At 37.3% G+C, this 24011-nt stretch overlaps 1 protein-coding gene across 1 annotated transcript in view; it reads left to right on the forward strand.

Moving 5' to 3' along the window:
- Positions 1–238: 238 nt before the first annotated feature.
- Positions 239–24011, forward strand: part of BANK1 (B cell scaffold protein with ankyrin repeats 1) — a 498899-nt gene continuing 475126 nt past the window's right edge. Inside the window, exon 1 of the mRNA XM_082462342.1 lies at positions 239–774. The gene's annotated coding sequence lies outside the window, so the exon portion shown is untranslated. The remainder of the gene's footprint in view (positions 775–24011) is intronic.

Raw genomic sequence — 24011 nt, forward strand, 5'->3', positions numbered from 1 at the left:
GCAGCTGCAGACTTTTCCCGGACTCCCTCCCGGCTCGCCGTGGCGCACTAGCCCCTTCAGGCTGTGTTCACGCCACCAACCCCAGTCCTCTCCCTGCGACCGAAGCCCGAGCCTCAGCTCCCTGCCCCGCCTGCCCCGGCGGGGGAGCAGACAAGCCTCTCGGGCTGGTGAGTGCTGCTTGGCGCCGAGCCTCTGTGCGGGAATCTATCCGCTTTGCCGTCCGCACCCCTGTGGCTGCGCTCTCCTCCGTGGCTCCGAAGCTTCCCCCCTCTGCCACCCGCAGTCTCCGCCCGCAAAGGGGCTCCTAGTGTGTGGAAACCTTTCCTCCTTCACGGCTCCCTCCCACTGGTGCAGGCCCCATCCCTATTCTTTTGTCTCCGTTATTTCTTTTTTCTTTTGCCCTACCCAGGTACGTGGGGATTTTCTTGCCTTTTGGGAAGTCTGACGTCTTCTGCCAGCGTTCAGTGGGTGTTCTCTAGGAGTTGTTCCACATGTAGATGTATTTCTAATGTATCTGTGGGAAGGAAGGTGATCTCCGTGTCTTACTCTTCCGCCATCTTGCCCAGACCCCCCTTAATGATATTTTATAGCTTTAATTATATTAAAAAACCTCCTCCACCCAATTAAGTCAAACATGAGAGTTCACAGAGGAAATCCAAACCCCTCTTTGATGCTAAGTAATTCATTTTTCCTATTTTTAGGGAAAGAAATATTTCAGCAACACTTTTGAGAAGAATTGGCAATGGGATAGAATTTCTTCTAATTTTAAAAAAGGTAAGTACTTTTCCCACTGAAAATACAGATTCTTATAAATATGAGATATAACTGTTGGAACCACATTATGTAAAGCCATGTACATAAGTACAGACACCAAACTCACATTAATAACCCTTTAAGAGATATTCTTTATGTAATATTCATAAAATGACCTATCTGAAGAATAAGGGGCTTTTGCTTTTGGGGTTATATGATTCAAATTAAATTTGAATAACATCCTATTATGTTTACCCAGACGTTTCAGTAGCTGCCACTAAGCCCATATTCATTTTGACAGAGCAGTACAACTGTAGCCTCCACCTGGTGGTTTTGGTGAAGAAAAACTATTAGAAGGTACAGTGCTATCAATGGATTTCAACTGATAAAATCAATAAGAAGTTATTTTTGGCTAACTCAGAACTACTGGAAAATGGTGTGTAGAGTCCTAAAGAGTAGGAAAAGGATGAAGAAGTTTTCCTGTTTCCTTACAGATCCAGATGTGAGGAAGCATTCTTTGGCCAGTACAATACTCCAAGGGTTAGTTTTGGTAATTAAAACCATTCACCCTTATTATGAATGTTTATCTATATTTAAAATCTGAAGTCAGCCAGCATGAAGAGCTCAAATCAGAATTAGTTTAATGAAACCATCCAGGAAGGCTATGTGATCTTGTAGAAAACACTAACAGTCAACGAGATGGGTCTTAGTCACAGCTTTGTAATTGAGATCTATGCCTTACTCAGTGCCTCAGCCTACCCTCTGTAAAATGAGAACAGTAAAGTTCCCTTCATCACAGGGTGGGCAAGACACCAACAATTCAGTACTGATGCCTTCGCTGCTGTTGTCTGACCTACAGTGTGCTATGGCAGTGTGTTTGTGTATTTCTTCTGCTTGCTCTAATTCAACTGGTCTTCCAGTTTTCCCCATGGATACATCAGCTCCAGACTCCCCTGCTACTCCCATTTTCCATGTGGGTCTAACTCAAACGGCTCTGACGTGAATAACTTTACTTTTGGAAAAAAAAGTTTGATTTCCCTTTAAAGATTTTTGGATTGTTAATATGTTGTGTGCTTACATCACAGAGCCTGCCATATGTTAATGCTTTCTGAGAAGGTGAACATTCTCAGGCACTGATATTTAGTTAACTATTTCATTTTATTTTTATTTAGCCTTCCTAAATATGTATGCTCAGATTAGTATTAAAGTAGGCTTGTGAGAGATTACATTTCCAAATACCCAATTGCTGGACAGATACAGAAGTCAGCTAAGTAAAGAAGTGACAAATTTAAGGCTGATATAAATCAAGTAGATGACTGAGGATAGATTTCAATTCTCAGATCAGTAAATAAGGTATCAGTTAAAAAAAAAAATCTTTTGTTTATTTATTTATTTCAGTTTTTCTTTTAACAGACTTGGCTATTAAGTATCCATAAGCCCTAATTAGTGGAAAGAGCACTGATTTTTGGAGTCAGACAGATTTGAGTTTGCATCTAAGTTTTGCTATTTATTAGCTAGGAGACCTGGACAATCTACATTTATTAATTATCATTCCCGTGATTGGTGAAAGAAGTATAATAGAAGGTTGTGAAATATAGTGTTGACATCTACCCCCAACTTATCTTGGCTTTCTCCTCTCCTAATTCACTTTCTCCCCCTCATTCGCTCATTCCAGCACACTGGCTTTCTTGCAGTTTCACAAAAACATCAGGAATGTTCTCAATTAGGGATTTTGTGTTGACTGTTCCATTTGTCTTAGATTCTCATTCTTTAGATATCCACATGGCTTTCACCTTCACTGCCTTCATGTCTTTGTTCAAAGGTCTTTTTGTGTTTGGAGTCAGCCTTGATTCAAACCTATTTGCACTTGCAAACCCTGTAGCTCTATTTACACTCTTAAACCTTTCTCCTTGGCACTTTCCACTACCCTTTTTTTCTTTTTTTTCTTCCATTTTTATTGAGATATATTTAATATACAGCACTGGGTAAGCTTAAGGTGTACAGTATAATGATTTGACCTATGTGCATTATGAAATTATTACCACAGTAAGTTTAGTGAACCTCTATCATCTCATATGGACACAAAATTAAAGAAAAAAGTTTCTCCTTGTGATGAGAACTCAGGATTTACTCTCAACAACTTTCATATGTATCGTACAGCAGTGTTAATTATATTTATCCTGTTGTTCATCATATTCCTAATACTTATTTATCTTATAATTTGAAGTTTGTACTTTTTGACTATCTTCCTCTAATTCCCCCTCTGCCTCTGGAAACCACAAATCTGATATCTATTTCTATGAGTTTGTTTGTTTTTGAAGTATAAATGATCTACAACACTATGTTAGTTCCTGGTACACAACATAGTGATTCAAATTTCTATACATTTCAAAATGATCACCACAATAGGTACAGTTACCATCTGTCACCATAGATATTATATAATTATTGACTATATTCCCCACACTCTACATTTAATGTCTGTAACTCATTTATTTTATGACTGAAAGTTTGTATCTCTTAATCTCCCTCACCTATTTCTCTCCTCCTTCAATCCCCTCCTCCCTGGCAACAACCTGCTTGCTCTCTGTTTCTGTTTAGTTATATTTATTCATTTGTGTTTTTATTTAGATGCCACATATAAGTGAAAATGTGTAGTATTTGCCTTTCTCTGACATATTTCACTTATCATAATATCTTGTAGATCTAACCATGCTGACACAAATGGCAAGATTTCATTCTTTTTATGGATGAGTAATATTCCATTGTATATACATATATACCACATCTTATTCATCCATTCATCTATTGATGAGCACTTAGGTTTCTTCTGTCTATTGGCTATTGTAAATAATGGTGCAATGAACACATGAGTACATATATCTTTTTGAATTAGTGTTTTTTTTTCTCTTCAGATAAATACACAGGAGGGGAATTGCTGGATGATATAGTAGTTCTATTTCTAATTTTTTGATAAATCTCCATATTGTTTTCCATACTGGCTGCACCAATTTACATTCTCACCAACAGTGCATGAGGGTTCCATTTTTTCCACATCCTTGTCAACACTTGTGATTTGTTACCTTTTGAGAATAGCCATTCTGACAGGTGTAAAGTGATATCATTGTGGTTTTGATTTGCATTTCCCTGATGATAAATGATATAGAGCATCTGTTCATGTGCCTGTTGGCCATGTATAAGTCTGCTTAGGAAAACCGTTTATTCAGTTCCTCTGAGTATTTTTCAATTGGATTGCTTGTTTTTTTTGATGTTGAGTGGTATGAGTTCTTTGTATATTTTGGATATTAACCCCTTATCAGATATATCATTTGCAAATATATTCTCCCACTCAGTAGCCTGCTTTTTCATTTTGTTGATAGTATCCTTCACTGTGAAGAGGCTTTTTAGTTTGATGTATTTATTTTTGATTTTGGTCCTCTTGCCTGAGGAAGGGAAATATCCCAAAAAAATATATTGATAAGACCGATGTCAAAGAGAATACTGAATATGATTTCTTCTAGAACTTTTAAGTTTTCAGGTATTTCATTTAAGTCTTTAATCCATTTTGAATTTATTTTTGTATATGGTGTGATGAAGTAGCCCAGCTTGATTATTTTGCATGTAATTGTCCAGTTTTTCCAACACCCTTTTTTGGAGAGGCTGTATTTTTGCCCATTGTATATTCTTGTCTCATTTGTTGTAGATTAATGGCCCATGTAAGTGTAGGTTCATTTCTGGGCTCTCTATTCTGTTCCATTGATTTATGTGTCTGTTTTTGTGCCAGTACCATACTGTTTTGATTACTGTAACTTTGTAGTATGCTTTAAATCAGGGAGAATGATACCTCAGCTTTGTTCTTCTCTCTTAAGATTGTTTTGGCTATTTGGGGTCTTTTATGTTTCCATACAAATTTCAAAATTATTTGTTCTAGTTTTGTAAAAAATACCATTGGTATTTTGATAGGGATTGTATTGAATCAATAGATTGTCTTGGGTAGTATGGTCATTTAAACAATGTTAATGCTTCTAATCCATGAACACAGTATATCTTTCCATCTTGTGTGTCATCTTCAATTTCTTTCCTCAGTGTCTTACAGTTACAGGTCTTTTACCTCCTTGTTAGATTTATTCCTAGGTATTTTATTCTTTCTAGTGCAATTGTAAATGGGATTTTCCCCTTAACTTCTCTTTCTGATAGTTCACTGTTAATGATAGAAATGCAACAGATATCTGTATATTACTTTTATTTCCTGCAACATTACCAAATTAATTGATGAGTTCTAGTAGTTTTTTGGTGGTATCTTTAGTATTTTCTATGTATAGTATCATGTCATCTGCCAACAGTGAGTTTTAATTCTTCCTTTCCAATTTGGATGACTTTTTTTTTTTTTCCTTGTCTGATTGCTGGGTCTAGGACCTCCAATACTATATGGAATAAAAGTGGCAAGAATGGGCATCTCTGTCTTGCTCCTGATCTTAGAGGAAAAGCTTTCAGCTTTTTGCCATTGAGTATGATGGTAGCTGTGGACTTATCATATATGGCTTTTATGTTAAGGTATGTTCTCTCTATATCCAGCTTGTTGAATTTTGTTGAAAGCTTTCTCTGCATCTATTGAGATGATCATATGATTTTTATTCTTCAATTTGTTAATGTGCTGTATCACATTGATTTGTGGATATTGAACCATCCTTTCACCCATGGGATAAATCCCTTTTACTCATGAAGGATGATTAATGTATTGTTGAATTCAGTCTGCTAATATTTTGTTGAGGATTTTTGCATCTATTTTCATCAAAGATATTGGCCTGTAATTTTTATTTTTTTGTGATATCTTTGTCTGGTTTTGGTATCAGGGTGATTCTGGCCTCATAGAATGAGTTTAGAAGTGTTCCTTCCTCTGCAGTTCTTTGGAATCATTTGAGAAGGATGGGGGAACTCTTCTCTAAGTGTTTGGTAGGATTCTCCTGTGAAGCCTTCTGGTCTGGAACTTTTGTTATTGTTGAGAGGTTTTTTTTAAATTAATGATTCAATTTCATTATTGGTAATTGGTCTGTTCATATTTTCTCTTTCTTCCTGATTCAGTCTTGGGAGATTGTATACTTCTAGAATTTTATCCATTTCTTCTAGGTTGTCCATTTTATTGGCATATAATTGTTCACAGTAATCTCTTATGATCCTTTGTATTTCTGTCATGTTGGTTGTAACTTCTTTTTCATTTCTGATTTTATTTAATTCTGCCTGCTCTGTTTTTTCCTTTGAGTCTGGGTAAAGATTTATCAATTTTGTTTATCTATTGTTTTTTTTTCTTTTTAGTCTTTATTTCATTTGTTTCTGCTTTGATCTTTCTATGTGGATAGAAATGGTTTTACTACTTATATGTGAATATAAATGATTTCAGTACTTTTGACTTTTAACCTTTCTGCTAGCTTTATATGTAGTTGATCGATTACCTTTACTGTATATTCGCATTTACCAATGGGAGTTTTCCTTTTGTAATTTTTATATTTCAAGTTGTAACCTTTTCTTTTCTGCTTAGAGAAGTCCCTTTAACATTTCTTGTAAAGTTGGTTTCTTGGTGCTGAACTCTTTTAGCTTTTGCCTGTCTGTAAAACTCTTGATATCTCCTTCAAATCTGAATGATAGCCTTTCCAGGTAGAGTGTTCTTCATTGTAGGTTTTCCCTTTTTTCCCTTTAAATATATCTTATAACTCCTTCTGGCCTGAAGAGTTTCTGCTGAAAAGTCAGCTAATAGCCTTATCGAAGTTCTCTTGTATTTAACCTGTTGATTTTCCCTTGCTGTTTTTAATATTCTCTCTTTATTTTTAATTTTTGTCATTTTAATTACAATGTGTCTTTGTGTGCTTCTCTTAGGGTTGATCCTGTTTGGGACTCTCTGTGCTACTGGACCTGGATGTCTGTTTCCTTTCCTAGGTTAAGAAAGTTTTTAGCTATTACATCTTCAAATATGTTCTCTGCCCCTTTCTCTCTCTCTTCTCCTCCTGGGACCCCTAGAAGGTGAATGTTAGTATGCTTGATGTTGTCCTAGAGGTTTCTAATACTGTCCTCATTTTTAAAATTCTTTTTTCTTTTTTCTGTTCTGCTCTAGTGATTTCCACTATTCTGTCTTCCAGTTTGTTGTTCCATTCCTCTGTATAATCTAATATACTGTTGATTACTTCTAGTGTATTTTTAAAATTTCATTTATTGTATTATTGAGGTGTATTTGGTTCATCTTTATGTTTTCTAACTCTTTGTTAGATACTTCTAACTTCTCACTGTGTTCATCCATTCTTCTCCCAAATTTTTTGAGCATCTTTATGATTATTACCTTGAACTCTTTATCAGGTAGATTGTTTATCTCAATTTCACTTAGTTCTTCTTCTAGGGTTTTATCTTGTTCCTTTGTTTGGAACATGTTCCTCTGTTTGGAACATGTTCCTCTGTCACCTCATTTTGCCTAATTTACTGTTTCTATTTCTATGTATTTGGTAGGTTGGTTATGTTCCCTGATTTTCAAGCAGTGGCCTTATATAGGAAACGTGCTATGGCATCCAGCAGCACACTCCCCTCTGGTCACCAGAGCTATATGCTTTAAGGGTGCCCTCCATGCGAGCTGCATGGGCCCTTCTGTTGTGGCAAGCTGACTACTGTGTGTAGTCTGGTAGGCATGGCTGAACCCAAGTCTGGTTGGTTGCCAGGCCCTGCCTTGGCCAGAAGCTGCCAGCCACTGGTGGGTGGGGCCAGGTCATGAGTTGGCTGGCTGTGGAGCCCTGGGGGGGGGCATGTCTCAAATCTTGTGTTGGTCTATTAGTGGATAGGGCCATGTCCTGGGGTGCCCCGGGTCTGAAGTCCACCTGCTGGTGGATAGGGCTGGTTCCTGACATGGCTGGCTGTGGGTCCAGGGTGTCTTGGAGCTGGTGTCAGCCCACTGGTGACCAAGGCTGGAGCCCAGGTCATCCTGAGGTGGTGCCTTCCAGCTGGTGGATAAGCTGTGTCTTGACACAGCTGGCTGTAGGTCCACAGTGGTCCAGGGCTTGTAACTATTCCCTGGTGGGCTTGGCTGGGGCCAGGTGTTCCTGGAGCTGGTGCTTGCCCACTGGTGGACAGAGCTGGGTCTTAGGGTCTCTGGCTGCGGGATCCATGTGTCCCAGAGCTGGTGTTGACCTGCTGGTTGATGGGTCCAAGTCCAAGGGCTGGCTGTGGAGCCCCAGATGTCCTGGGGCTAGTACTGGCCACTGGTGGGTAGTGCTGGGTCCTGGGCCCTCTTGTAGGAAGGACTGGGTCCTGGGGCTGATGGGGGCTCAAGGATTCCTATGGCAGCTGGCCTGCTGGTTGGTGGGGCTGCGTCTGCACCCAGCTGGCTGTTTGGTTTCGGGTGCCCCAGGACTGATGCTGACGAGCTGGTGGGTGGGGCCGGGCTCCAGCACTAATAAGCTAGAGGGAGGATTTCAAAATGGCGCTTGCCAGCACAAGTGTCTTCATGGCAAAATGAGCTCCCCAAAATGTCTGCTGCCAGCATCTATATCCCCAGGGTGAGGATCCTAGTTCCCTCCTGCCTTTCTGGGAGGCTCTCCAAGATCAAGCAAGTGGATCTGACCCAGACATCTTTAAAATTGCTGCTTCTGCCCTGGGTCTTAGAGCATGTGAGATTTTGTGTGGTCCCTTTAAGAGTGGAGTCTCTAGTTCCCACAGCTATGGGAACACTGGCCTTCAAAGCCAAACGTTCTGGGGCTTATTTTCCTGGTACAGGACCCCTGGCCTGAGGCATCTGATGTGGACCTCGCTCCTCGGGGAGAACCTCTGCAATTTTAATTATCCTTTTGTTTGTGGGTCACCTATCTGGGGGTGCGGGTCTTGACTATACTGTATCTCCATCTCTCCTACCCATTTTGTTGTGGCTCCTTCTTTATATCTTTATTCATAGAAGATCTTTTCTGCTAGTCTTCAGATCATTTTCATTGATAGTTGCTCTGTAAATAGTTGTAATTTTGGTGTACCTATGGGAGGAGGTGAGTTCAGGGTCTTCCTACTCTGCCATCTTGGCCACTATTCTGCTTTTTTATTTTCATAAGATTTATCACCTTCTAAAAAACAAAACTTATTTTATTTATTATGATTATTATTTGTGTCCCTTTAATCAGATGTAAGTTCAATGAGGGCAGGACTTTGCTCACTACTGAATCTTTACAGACTGCAATAGTTCCTGGCACATAGTAGGTGATCAATACATATTTTTAAACGAATGAATGGATATTTTAATATTACATATGGACATAATAAAGTCCATATTGTGAGATGCCAATAATTAAAGAAAAGACTGCATACTTCTTACCAATTATATTCAGTGTAATATCCCTTGTAGATCATACACTCTACAAGGACTTTTGTTTGTTTACTGCTCAGAGATTGAACATACAAATGGTCAATGGTCAGACCATATATAAAAAAAGAACTTTGACCTACAACCTGCAGCAAACTGCCTATGAAACCAATCTTATCTATAATAAACAACCCAGGAAGCCCACCTGCAATAAGTCACACTTGCAGAAAGCCTGATTGTTACCTCTAGTGACAGTCTAGGAAGCTAAACAATAACTTCTGCAACAATCAGCCCAACATGGCCAGGACCTGATTAATAATTGACAGCTTCCCTAATTTTTGTCCCTGCTTCCAACTTAAAATCAACCATAGAAAGTCAAATATGCACCCCTAACCAATCGCAGAGGATGCCCTGCTTCTAGTTGGCCCACCTGTAGCTTCCCCATGCCAACAGCTTCCAATCAGGGCACACCTGAAGCCTTCCCCTTTAACACGATAAAACTTTTCCATTTGTCTTTGAATCTCTGCCAAAGTGCAGGTGACAGGTGACGGCGGCTGACTCCCTTACTCTAGCAAGCTCCGAATAAGCAGCCGTTGCTTTACTCCTTTGGTTGGTCTTTGTTTATTTCCACACTAGTATATCCTGAACTCCTAGAACAAAGCCGAACACATAGTAGGTACTCAATGAATATTTGTTAAATGAATACATGGATGGAAAACTAACATCTTGATGAAAATTTCATATAATGTAACTTTTTTTTTAACTTGCCTTCAAAGGGAAAATAGGAGTTGTTGCTATACACTTTTCTTCTTAGGTTGTTCAAGGCTATTTTACCTCTCTCGAAGAAAAAGAGAAAACTGTGCCATAGTAGTAGAAGATAGAGCTTTTGATGTGACTCAAGAAAGGATGATAAAGTATAGCATTTGAGGGCAAGTTTTCCTTTCCTTTGCATTCTGCTCATTGATTTATCTTTGAGATTCTGAGCTTTAAAGTGTATGTGGTGAAAAAGTATCTCCTTCTCTCCATTCCTTCCTTATCCTATCTCTCAGAGTTCTCATGATCCGTATGTGGTCCCAGGAAGCTAGGGGTTTGGAGTCAAAATCCCAGTTAGTAAAAGAATGTGACTGTCTGTAGTCTCTGTGTACTGACTAGACAAGTGTAAAGAAAGGGTGTCTGTGGCCATAGTAGGTGGCAGGTAGGAATTTCAGGGACTGTGGAATATTGGTTATCTTTTTATTATTTTCTACTGCAAATACTTTCCCTGCTTTTTCCAGTAAAACTTATGGAGAGGTACGGGGCTAGAAATGAAAAAGGTGACTGGGTTGAACACTGGGAATCATTGAAAACTATGGTCTGTAGATGGCAATCAGATTTTTAAAAGGAGTTTGTATATGATATATGTGGATATATATGATATATGTAGGAAGCAGGGAAACAAGTTCTTAAGAAAGAAAAGACTACAATATAGTGGTGTTTTAGGAAGTCTTATCTGGCAGCCAGTGGCATTTGCTTTAGCGCTCATGATTTCAGTAAAATTAAACAGAATAGGTGGCATTACCTCAATTTAATTTATCTTAAATAACTTTCTGGTGACTGTTTTGGATCAAATGCAAGGAGAGAAATTCAGAGAAGATAAAAATAAGTCAATCTTTTACTTTCAACATCAATCTTTTCTCATAAAATATAATGAATTCATTTTATATTACAATGTAGTTTAATTTTTTGGCAATGAATTAGGGCAGGCAACTCAGGTTGTATCCCTAGGAAAGAGGTAATGTGTATTTCAGACTATTAGGGAGTTTATGCAGTGCACAAAGTGAGTTTTTCAAATATTAATTGTGGTGCGTGTGTGTGTGTGTGTGAGAGAGAGAGAGAGAGAGAAAGAGAAAGGGAGAAGAGGGTGAAAAATGCATCACTGTATTTCTTCTGAAAATTCAGTTAGAGATAGTTAATGGCTTAACAGGGAATAGAGTTTCAGATTTGAGAAAACCAGTATAGCTCACCCACCATATCCTTTTATATACATTTAGTAAATGTCTATATAACTGAATTTTAGGATCTTTGTTCATATTTTTGAGACACATTCAATGGCAAAGTAGAGAGAGGAGCTTGCTGAATGACTTAGCAAATCTAATTGCATTAAAATTTGTAGTTAGTATCAAAAGATAATTCTCCTTTCACAGGTAGTGTTTAACAACTTTTTTCATAGGCACACCAGAAACTCAACCCAGATAACTTTCATTATAGATGTTTTCTGGAGATACCATTATAAAAAGGAACATTTGATCTACTATAGTTGGTTTTCAGATATTAAATTGCTGCTCTGAGCTTTTGGGCTCCTGGTAATCAAAATACTAAGAACTGCAAACAACAGCATTCTTTGCCCAGAACCCCCCAGCAGCTATTCTATACTGAGAAGAGCATTGAAGACTCATTTATCAGTATTCATAGTTGGGTTGAGTTAGGTATAAACATTTTAATGATATTAGAGATTATATTGTAAAAAGAATTTCTTGGGAAACCTGAAGTTAGGTGCGGCATAAGGCTTGTTTGAAAAGTATATAGAATGGCTGTAATATCATCTAAATTTTATTTTTTGTTCAACATTTATGCTACACATCTCTGGGAACTTGTGATCAAAAGAACTAGGTTTAAACTAAACCATCTCACCTTCTAGCTGTGTGAACCCTGATTATATTTCCTTCCCTTTTTGAGTTTGTGTGCTCCTTACTCCTTAAGGGTAAGACCTGTGGCCTAGGGCAATGGTAAGCATGGAATAAAGCAGTTTTTTAAGTACTAAAGTAGTATCTGATATGTAATAGCATCTTAGTAAATGAATTAAATAGAGTAAATAATGTGAACATCTGAATAAAAGAATGAATCAGCAAAATAAGTCTCTTGTAATGAATACTGGTAAAGTGCCAGGTTCCCTTACTTCATTACTGTGCTTCTGACACCACTTAAGAGGCTCACAGAGAGTTTAAAAGAGCACAATGTTTTGGGAAGACCTGGATTCTCCGAAGTTTTTAATCCCACTTTTGTGATTGAATTAACATGCATTTATATCACTTACCAAATACTGTATATATTTGTTTATGTTATTTGCCTCTCCCATTAAAATACCAAGCAAAAGTGTTAATAACTATTTGTGGAGTAAAATATTTTATGGTTCTCATCATTGAGCACAGCTTGAATCATATAGTAGGAACTAACTGAATACTTATTGCAGTAACATCTCGCAGGCAAATAGTAATTAACTGAATGAATAAAGTTTTTGTTTGTGCATTTAACTCAGGTGTGTTAACTCATAATATGAACAACAAAAACATCCAGCTTTGTCTAATGGATATGTACAGAAACTTAAATCTGCAGAATATATGGAACTTCTGCAAAATTATCTCATTAATTTCAAATGATTAGGAGCAACCAAACCACATTATATGACCACATTGACATTAATTTTAAAAAAACAACAAAAACCAGAAAAAAACATTTATCTTTCAATTAAAAAAAGCTTTATCTTATGAGTAAAAACCATAAAGTGAGTTAGAAAATATTTTTAAGAATAATGTAAAAGCTATATATTCAAGTGTTTGGTATACAACCAAAGCAATACTTAGAGTGGAATATAAAACCTTAATATTTTTATTATAAAAGAAGAAAGTTTGAAATTAATTAGGTAAGCATCTTACCTAAGGAGTTTAAAATTAATAGAATAAAAAGAAGAAAAGAAATAATAAATATAAAATCTGATACTAATGAAGGAGAAAATAAATATCTGAATGGTCTATAACCTTTAAAGAACTTAAATCACCAGTTAAAAAAGCTTCTCCCATAGCAAATTCAAGGATGAGCTTGGTTTTTTTTTTTAAATTTTTTAAAAAATTAATTAATTAATTAATTTATGGCTGTGTTGGGTCTTCGTTTCTGTGCAAGGGCTTTCTCCAGCTGCGGCAAGCGGGGGCCACTCTTCATCGCGGTGCACAGGCCTCTCACTGTCGCGGCCTCTCTCGTTGCGGAGCACAGGCTCCAGACGCTCAGGCTCAGTAATTGTGGCTCACGGGCCTAGTTGCTCCGCGGCATGTGGGATCTTCCCAGACCAGGGCTCGAACCCGCGTCCCCTGCATTGGCAGGCAGATTCTCAACCACTGCGCCACGAGGGAAGCCCCATGAAGGCCATTTTAACTTGGTGAAATACTGGCATTCTTATGTTCACTATTTTAGTCCTCCGGATAATAGAGTTATAACATTCATCCACCTCATAAAGATGTTGACAAAGTAAATTAACTTATTTCATCTTAGAAATACATATTAAAATATCAGTTCTTAAAATTATTTGTTATAAGAAAATCAATCTCTGTTGCAAACAGACAAAAAGATAGATTTTCCTGCATCTCTTGACAGTGATTTTGGGGTTTTCATGAATTTTGAAAGCTTATGAATAAAGAAAAGGGTGTAATCCCAGCAGTGAGTAGGAAGTTTATGATGACATATGGATGGATGTCAGCAAGAATCAAGAACATTCTTGCAGAGATAAGGGAAGGCATCGTGTGGGAGGAACTCACTGAGCTGTCTCAGGGTGCTGTGGATAGACCATCTTGAGTATCACCGAAGTTCTGGATTCTGCCATATATTTTTCATATACTAACCATGATAAAAAGCCCCTTGGGGACTTTAATTTTTAAGTGTCTTTCATTCTGATAAATTAAAACTCCTCCCTTCAAGTAGAAGAGTTTTTGTACTACTGTGAATGGTAATAAAAGCAACAGCAGCAAAAATAACAATAAAAATGATATCAGCTTAATACATTGCCCTCCTGTGCCAGTCCCTAGTCATCTCATTGTGTCCCAGCAAATTTGTGAAGAAGATATTATTATCCTTATCTTGACGTATGTGGAAATGGGGGCTCAGGAAGTTAAGAAATCTCACCACAGTCACATAGGTTGGAAAGGACAGGACTAGGATTCAAACACAGATTTACTGCTTTTCAAAGCTGAATTTTTAATCCCTGTACAATGCCATAAACAACTGGTTTATAGTTTCCATTTCTTCATAAAACAATAATCTTAAAGTGCTTTTTATAGTTAGCATTCGGGATTGTCTATCAGCAATAAGAATAATGGACATAAAACTCATGGATTCTATTGGCTTCAGTTGCTACTCACTGTTTATCCTTTTGGAAATGTTCCAAGAAAATACTCCAAGAAAATACACCAAGAAAGCCAAGTTGCACAGAAATAACAATAGAATATTGGTTAAATATGATTACAAAGCACTTCTCTTTTATGATAAACAAGTCACATTTTTTAAGATGGTACAAATTATAAACGTTTTTGAAAAGAAATTACTTGTTTTTAGTGTTTCCTGAAATATACTTAAGTTTCAAAAATTCTGATACAAACCCCTGAATCTTTAATTAGAAGACAGAAGATATGCTCACATGACATATACAGGTTAAATTATGAATTATCTTTTAATTCTTCCTTGTTTTCCTCTTAGCCCCCAAAACATGTTTTTTACATACTTTCATTTTAGACTTTAATTTCTAAAATGCTTGGCTGAGACTTTTCTTGATGTACAGAAAAGCAGGTTTATAATGGCAAGATCCTCAGTTTAGAGTCTCAAATATGTCAAGTACATAAAAGCATATGCAAGGTGAGTGAGAAATTTTCATAAATAATTATGGTGTCTTATTATCAGTCTCAGAAATCCTTCTTACTTGTAAGAACACTTAAGATACAGAAAGAACCAAATTAGTTAATGCACGCTTCACTTATTTAACTCACAAAGACATATGAACAAAGATTATGAACATTGATTCATTATTAATTGAAAATTTAAGCCTAACAGAGAATAGCTTGCTTGATATCTTTTAATTTTACTTTTTAATATTAAGCAAGATCATTATCGCCATAACTATGTATGCAGAATAACACCCCACCCACCTTTAAAGAACTACTTTTCAAAATATTCAGATTTTTTGGCCTGTGTCAGTTTTTCTGCTAATATCTCAGAAGAGATGTTCCTTTATGTAGTTATTTTCTCTTAAAATGCTTTAAAAATGATCTCAATGAGCTTTAACAAGTTTATTTTCGTTTGTTGAACCACCTAGTCAACCTACCTCAGAATGCAAGTGAAGTAAAAAGTGAAATAAATTTGAATAGCAGCATGTAAGGCTACCCTTAAAGTAACAGTCTTGAAGGTAAAAATTACATGTTCAGGCTATGTTTTTATTGTTCATGGAGGCCAACAAATTTTATTAGGTGAAAGGAGGCAAGACAACAACCCATGCTATGTTATATGCTAATCCATAGCCATAGAAAAACTTAGTTACTGGCTAAAAGTGAGGATTGACTATACCAGCTTCAAAAATGACATGTTTTATTGACGATTTTGCCCCAAAATTCTAGGCAAATCATATGCATTTTTTGACCATAATAATTCATGAACGTAAACATGGATGTAAAGCAGTGGTTCTCACCTGGGGTCAATTTAGCCCCGCAGGAATCATTTTTGTTGTCATGACTTGGAGGCTTCTGTTGGTATCTACTGGGTAGAGGCCAAGGTTGCTGCTAAACATCCTCTAGCGCACAGCTCCACACAAAACAGAATTATCCAGTCCAAAGTGTCAGTGGTGCCACTGTCACAGTTACTGTGATAGAGTATGAAATCATCAATAAGCAGGGATCTAGAGTTCAAAATTCAGTTAGTGTATTTTGGGAGGATTAGAGTATAAGAAGGTATGTAAGAGTAAGGAGGAAGAACAATAAAGCCTTGAATATGCAAACATCATAATCAGAAACTGAATGCCGTGAAAAACTAAACGGAGCCAAGTTATCTGAATAATAGTTATCCAGTTACATAAAAACTAGAGAAAAGAAGGAAAGCATTAATTATACACAAGTATTGCAACTTGAAGGTGATGGGATAATTCAGGGGCAAAAGGAAAGTCTTTTTAATAAAAGTGATTTATTAAAAAGTGGTTTAATAAAAACTAGATATGTGTATGAATAAAACTGAATGTAAATACTGACTTCACAGCACACTCGAAAATTAACTTGAAGTAGATCAGACTTAAATGGCAACCTAAAACTATAAAAATTCTGGAGGAAAACCTAGGAGAAAATCTTTGTAACTTTGGTATGTGTAGAAGTCTCTTAAATAAAATACAGAAAACAGGAAGCAAAACAGATTTGTTGTTGTTGTTGTTAAATTCAAGTTCATCAAAAGTAGGAATTTTGCTCTTTGAAAGACATCATTAAAGAAACAAAAGATAAACCACAAGTTGGGAGAAAATACTGACAAAACTTATATCACTGTGTAAACCTTTAAAACAAAAAGGTCAGCGTTTAGTCAGCAAAATTGAGTTTATGTGGAAATAGCAGAGGAATTGCAATTTGGAACATGCGTAATAAGGTGAACCACAGGAAAGTCCAGAGAACAAAGGAGAGGAGCATTCTTTGATAGAGGAAGGGAGAAAGTTGAGAGGGGCTGGTTTGAATGAAAGTTTATTGAAGGAGACTGAGAGTCGCGGGTTGTGGGGTTGTGGTGGCTTCTCATTGGCTACTTTGTAACAATTTATCATTGGTTGAGCTGTTGCTGGGCCGGAAGAAAATCTTCCTTCTTTTTGCTGGGGTATGTAAATTAAGCTGTGGCAGGCAGTACAGGTGTGAGGGCTCCCTCTTCACTTTAAATGAGGTTTTCCTTTATTTATTTTCACATTCCCCTTTTAATTAATATCTTTCCATGAAAACACTGCTAATCAAGAATTGGGTTTTTCATATTTAGTGGTTTGGTCCCTCGGTGTTAGGAAGGACCTTTTCTGGTTGTCATGGCCCACATCAGAGGAAAAGTGTACAGACTGGAACTGTTGAAGGCACATCTGAGTAACAAGGAAGGGTAGGAAGGAGAACTCTCAGCCATTTCCCATATAAAGTCTGTATCTTATGAAGGTCATAAGCATTGGAGATCATCTCAAAGCGTTGAGCTAGCATCCCCTTATTGGGTACATCATTTCCATAAGGGTTTGGCAGGCAATAGGTACAAAGCTTAAAAAATAATTACACAAAACAGGATTAAAAGTAATATGACAAATCCAGTTTGTGTGATGGTTCTAAACCAGGATCCTAGACTTGAAGGTAGCCAACTGAACAAATCGAAGGACCGTGGATAATCAGGTGAAATTTGTTATAACCAGTGTGCTTGTTCCCTGATCTTGTGTAATTGAATTTCTACTTCTCCAGAAGCATTTATCCATGTACAACAGGTGATATTTACTATTGCATAAATGCCTCCTTGTTCAGCAGATAAGTAATCAAGGGCTATGTAGTTGTCCAAAACTACTTTAGCCAATGAGTCAAGTGATTGTTTTTGGGCTGCTGTTGCTTTGGCTGTGGCATTGACCAGCTCTTCTAATATTAGGGAAAGATTTCTGATCACATATTCATTGGCACTTGATCTGATGCAAGGGAGAAAGACTCTCCCTATGGAGGCAAGCCCAGCGTCATGTATGTCTCTGGGTTGTTCTTGTCTGAATCTATGCCTCAGGACTGGAACGGTAACAGTCATGGAGGCCAGTATAATTTTAAGGGTCTGTAGGTCACACAGGCAGTTTTATTCTGGTTACTCTTACCTTGTATCCCTTTCTTTAATAAAGCCTGGAGACAAAATTTCTCAAGTTTGGGTGTTAATCAGAGACAGGGAAATGGACCAGGGAGTCTCTAGCATCATGGACAGATCAGTTTTTGATGACAGTTCAAGCAATCTGAAAGGTTATCCCTCCCTCCCCTTAGCAATGGCCTGAGAGATACAGATGATGACATCTTTCCAGGTCAATGCCAGAGTAAAGGAAAGAAAGGGAAGAAAAAAGTGTTTTATGTTTAGCCAAAGTATGAAGTCTTGATCTAGCATTTTGAGAGGAAGTAGTCTACCTCAATATCAGCTACTTCTCTTCCTACTCAACTTTATTTGGAGGTCTCCGGCTTTTGTACACGAGGTCAGATGGAGCCTTTTTCAGCTGTAAGATGTGTATCTAAGGTTCAATTCCCTGAAGTTTGGTTGCTATCTGAGTAGTGAGGAGGACCTAATACGGTCCCTTCCAAGGATATTCAAGAGCAATCTTTGTTCTTAGTGATTGAAATGTTAGTTTGGAGATTTGTAACCAGATATTTGAGGAAACTAGAAGAATTCAGGGTCTAGTACAGTTTACAGGTAGATAACAAAACCTCAAGGACAATTAACAGGATTAGAATCTAACATAGACAAAGGTGTGAAAATAATTTTTCTCTCCAAAATTGCCCCCATTTTTATCAAAGATAGTGACAGTAAAACTAATTTATTTTCATTGAACTTCGCCTGTTTATTTACTTAAGTGCACCAATAATAGTGAGGGGCCATATAAGCGCTTTGTATGACTGCTTTGTTAGAACTTTTTATAAGGAATCTCAGATTGAGCTCTTAACAACCTCTCAAGACCAGGAAGCCAAGTCCAAGTCCAAGTCTAAGTAGTTCCTTAAAGATATCTGGTTATATCTGAGTCTATGCATGCCTCTCTCATATGTGATATTCCAGTCAAAGCGTTGGTAATATAGCCAATATTTCTAATTGCCTTGTTACAAGGAGAATAAATTCTTATGGAATTCATGTAAATAACTATATTGTTGTGAAAAGAATGCTCCAAATTTCCAAATTTTGAAGGGATCAGGAAGAGAAAAAAAAAAACAAATGTTTTATCTTTGTCTACATAATGTCTACATAAGTCATAGATAGCTTAAGAGAAAAGTTTTCCTTAAATCTGAAAAAAAAACCCATTAAGAAGCCAGCATTCTTTCAAACAAAAAAATGATAAAAAATTATAATCCTCCTTCTCAGTTCATTTAGTCCCATGTAATTAATATTTGTTCTGTTGAATTCAGTTTTTCCATTAGTTGTGGAAATTCTTACTCAGTTCAGTTTTATGATCTGAAAGTTTTCAGAAGCCTATACTTGTCAAAAGTCCTGTCCTTAAATTTCCTTGACATTAAAGTACTTTTGCGGGAATGCTTTTGTAAAAGCGCCAGAATAAAACAATACCTGTCTGTAAATGACAAAAGACTAAAAATGGCAATGGTTAAAGATCTGATGAGAGTTCATTATATGGCAATTGGCAAGGAAATTTGGTTATTTCTGTGACATGCATTTAAGATAGTCACTAAAATTATGACTGATAATGTCACACAAGGACATATCAGAATTTTAGGAATTTTATACAATTTCTAGAACACATATTAACATTCACCCATTCACCAATGCTTTCTCACAGAAAAATTTCTCACCATGACACAAAACCTGTACTAATAGAATCAAAAATCTTCAGTTTCTCTGTAAAAGCTTGCCAAAGTGGATAAACTTATGTTCAGTATTTAATGTTTCAGTGCTTTACCTTATTTGGAAATCATTCAGATACTCAGTGAATTTAGCTCATGATTTAACTGAACATAACAAAACTTTAATAAATGTATTATTATTATTTTTACTGAGGTAACCTTGGTTTATAACATTATATAAGCTTCATGTTTACAACATTGTATTTCTACTTCTGTGTACTCTATAGTGTGCTCATCACCAAAAATTTAGTTTCCATTTGTCACCATTCAGCTGACCCATTTACCGCCCCCCCAACCCCATCCAGTATTCACTACTCTATTCTCTATATCTACGTGTTTGTCATCGTTTGGTTTGGTTTGTTAATTTATTTTGTTTGTTTCTTTGCTTTTTATATTTCACATGAGTAAAAGCCAACAGTATTTGTCTTTCTCCAACTGATTTATTTCTCTTAGCATAATACTGTCAAGGTCCATCTATTTTGTTGCAAATGGCAAGATTTCATCCTTTTTATGGCTGAGTAGTACTCCACTGTATATATACCACATCCTCTTTATCCCTCTTCAGGGCTTTCTGATTTCATTTGAAATGAAATTTTCTTTTATTCATTTTCACAAGACAAAAACTTATATTCATAATACATGAAAAAGCCCTTTAATTACAGGAAGACAAAAAACCTAATTAAAATACTGACAAAATATTTGAACAGACATGTAATCAAAGTAGAATAACTAATAAGCACATGAAAGGATGTTTAGCATCTGTAGCCATTTGAAGAATTCAACTTAAAACTATAATGAAATAACATTACACATCCGTTAGAATGGCTAAAATGAAAAAGGGTGACAATACCAACTGTTAGCAGGATATGGAACAATTGGAATTCTCATATGCTGCTAGTAAAATGTAAAATGGTATAACCACTTTGGAAAACGAGTTAACATTTTCTTAAAAAGTTAAACACATATCTAATGTACAAACCAAGAGAAATAAAAAGTATATGTCTCTGCAATGATTCGTATTTGAATATTCATAGCAGCTTTATTTGTAATAGCCCCACACTAGAAACAATTCAAATGTCCATAGACAAAAGAATGGATAACAAGGTATAAGATAGCTAAATAATGTAATACCACTTAATTAAAAGGAAAATAAACTCTTAATATGTGCAACAAAAATGATGTACCTGAAAATAATTATGCTTAGTGAAGGAAGCTAGACAAAAGCAGTGTATACTCTATGATTCAATTTGTATTAAATTCTAGAAAATACAAGTAAACCATATGGACCTAAATAAGTCAGTGGTTGTCTGGTGATACAAGTAGAGGGAAGGATGATTTGAAAACAGGTATGATGAAATTTTTGCAGCAATGGAAATGTTTAAAGTAATGATTGTGGGTGAAATTTCATGAGTATGTATGTGTGTATTATATATATTTATATATATATAATACACACATACATACATTATCCTGCACAGATTTCAAGTATATAATTTGATATCTATCTATCTATATATGTCTACTTGTATCACCAGGCAACCACTGACTTATATATATATCAAGTTATATACTTAAAATCTGTGCAGGATAATGTATATACATTCTCTCTCAGTAAAGTAGTAAAATCTAAAAACATGTATTTTATGGAGTAACTATTGACTAATGTGGTAGAAGAGGTGGTGAATAGATGCCCCCAATTCAAACCATAGGACAGAAAATTCTGAAGCACTTCTGCATAGTGAGAATTTTGGGGATGCTGGCCCAGGGAGTACATCCACAGCATCTTCCAAGTTTGCTCCAAGCTGGTGTGCTTCCTCCTGGGATGGACCTGACTCATTTACAGGGAATATCTGGCCCAATCCTGGGTCAACCCTTTCACCCTTTACCTGCCACTAGTCACCCTCTCCTAAACCCTCGTCCTGGGACGCCTCTGCATCTGGCAATGAGGCAACAGCAGCTACAGCGCTCACTTCTTCATCCTCCAGGCTCTGGTCCCCAGGCAGCTGCTGTCAGCGTTCAGACGCCGACTCAGAATGTGCCCGGTCAGGCCTGCCTCAGGTGCACCCCCAGCTAGAGCACCACCCCAGCCAGAGGAGCAGCTCCCCCGTGGGCCTTGCCAAACGGCGTGGCTCAGATGTGCGACAGCAGCCCCTGCCCTCCACGCCCGCCAAAGTCATCAGTGTAGATGAACTGGAGTACCGACAGTGAGCAGGGCAGCAGGCTTGCCTAAGCCTGGACATTATGGTGGCACCCTGGTCAGGACGCTGCTTCCTCATCTCATGTTGGTTTGTGGGCTTTTACTTTGTAGCAGTCTGTGTGAAGCTGTTTAAGGGCACCCAGGCACCTGGTGTTGTCTGCATTATGTTGGAAGGAACTTATTAACCAATCGAGTGGAGCCTACATGGTCTGAATACAGGATGCAGTGTTGTCAGTCCTGAATACAGGGAACAGTCTTTTTTTGTAAGACATGTGAATGAAGTGTTGGTGCCTTCACCAAGAGGTGGCACCTTAAGGGTTCTGAGGAAATAAATGTATAGACCCTTATGTACAGACCTGTGTATAAACAACTTTTGTACATACATATAGGATAGCGTTTCTGAACTTACACAACTGTACATGAAAGTAGCTGATATTAGTTAAGCCTGTGTCAACAGTTTCAATTTTTTTTCACTTGTACATTTGGGACTTTTTCTTTTGGTTGATTAAAGTTGCATATGCTAAATGTGTGAATGAAAAAAAAAAAGTTGCCTAAAGCATTGGTCAGCTTGATAACGCCCCAATATTGGTTTCCTTCTTTCTCTGTTACATTATTTCCCATCCTCTGCTCTTGTTCCCTGGAATCACTCCTGGAAATAAACTACTATATGTAAGCCTTTTTCTCATAGGCTGCTTTCTGCTGGCTACTCAAGGTAGGGTATATGTCTTTTCTTCAAAGTCTCTCTGTACTATAAATATGGCTGATGATATAAATGGTGAAGGTCTGGTAATATCTTTCAATACAGAAGGTATTTTTGAGTGATGCTTTCAGGAAAGGAAGAACTGTCTTCTGTAGAGTTCTAAATATGTTCAATTGAATTATTCATCTGAAACTTCTCCAACTTTAAGTTGTTCCCCAACTTTACTTTGTGTAAATGTAGCATGTTAAGAGATATATTTCCAGCCCATATGAGTGAAAGGAGTCACTTGAGCTCCTGTGTTAAATGAGAATTTGCAAACTTGCAACCTACTTTAGTGCTAAGTGAAACAGATGTGTTTTGTGCATTTCATTTAAGGATATTAGTTTGCACATTTATTTCCCCAAGGTCAAAACAAATGGGTACCGTGTATCTTTTCATCCAAATAGGAAAATGTTACCCAGGAAAGCTTTGTTTTGGTTTGGTTTGTTATTAAGGCATCATTTTAAATTGATAATGGGTACTTCTCATCTACAGCTTGAGACTAGCTTTAGATCTGGAGAATGGAGTCATTTGTGTGCTGGAACCCGCTTGTACCAGTTCCCGAGAGCTAAATATGCCCATCTCTTCTCAACTTTGTGTTCAGTGTCATCACATAGACAGCTTGAAATTGACAACAGTGGGAATATTTACACCACGGAAATTGGCAAATGCTGTAAATTAGGGTTTCCTTCATCCCCTTGCCTACTCAGTTTATCAGGCCATCACTGATAAAATCAGCTAAAAGGCACATGGTACACTGTGACAATCACCCTCAAGTTATTTCCTCCAACTTGCTTCTCACTAAGCTACCTATACAACGTAACCATAATTTTGAGAGAAAAGGGAATGAAGACCTCCTTTAAACCTTTCTTACTTTGCAGATGAGAGAATGGATGTATAGAGAGGTTAGTTGATTTACTCAGCATCACACAATTGGTTTCAGGGTTGGGGCTAGAATCAGCCTCTTGACTCTAGCTACTTGGTAGGAAAATGATTTTCTAATTATTCAGATTTGAAAGGTGCTCCTACAGTTGTGTGGACTCAACTTGACCGTAGGATCCCAATCAAAGCCTTAAACATATTTGGGTCCAAAACCTGTATTCAACCTGTTCATTGTGGAAAATCCTAAACAAGCCTGTTGAGATTTTTTTGGTTGTTTGTTTCATTGGCAATTTTAAGCCTTTTGAGAGCAGAAGAGTTCCAAGTTAACTTTTTTTTTTTTAATTGCATGATTACCTTTATCAGTGTTCTTTATTTCTTTTTTTTTTAAATTTTTATTTATTTATTTTTGGCTGTGTTGGGTCTTCGTTTCTGTGTGAGGGCTTTCTCTAGTTGCGGCATGCGAGGGCTACTCTTCATCGTGGTGCGCGGGCCTCTCACTATCGCGGCCTCTCTTGCTGCGGAGCACAGGCTCCAGACGCGCAGGCTCAGTAGTTGTGGCTCACGGGCCTAGTTGCTCCGCGGCACGTGGGATCTTCCCAGACCAGGGCTCGAACCCATGTTCCCTGCATTGGCAGGCAGATTCTCAACCACTGCACCACCAGGGAAGCCCCCAAGGGAAGCCCCCAAGTTAACTTTTTATAAGCACTTATATACATATACAGACTCGGATGAAAATTGACGTGCTGCTCCATATAT

This window comes from Balaenoptera physalus (genome assembly GCF_965194825.1).
Source record: "Balaenoptera physalus genome assembly, chromosome: 5".
Classification (NCBI taxonomy): Eukaryota; Metazoa; Chordata; class Mammalia; order Artiodactyla; family Balaenopteridae; genus Balaenoptera; species Balaenoptera physalus.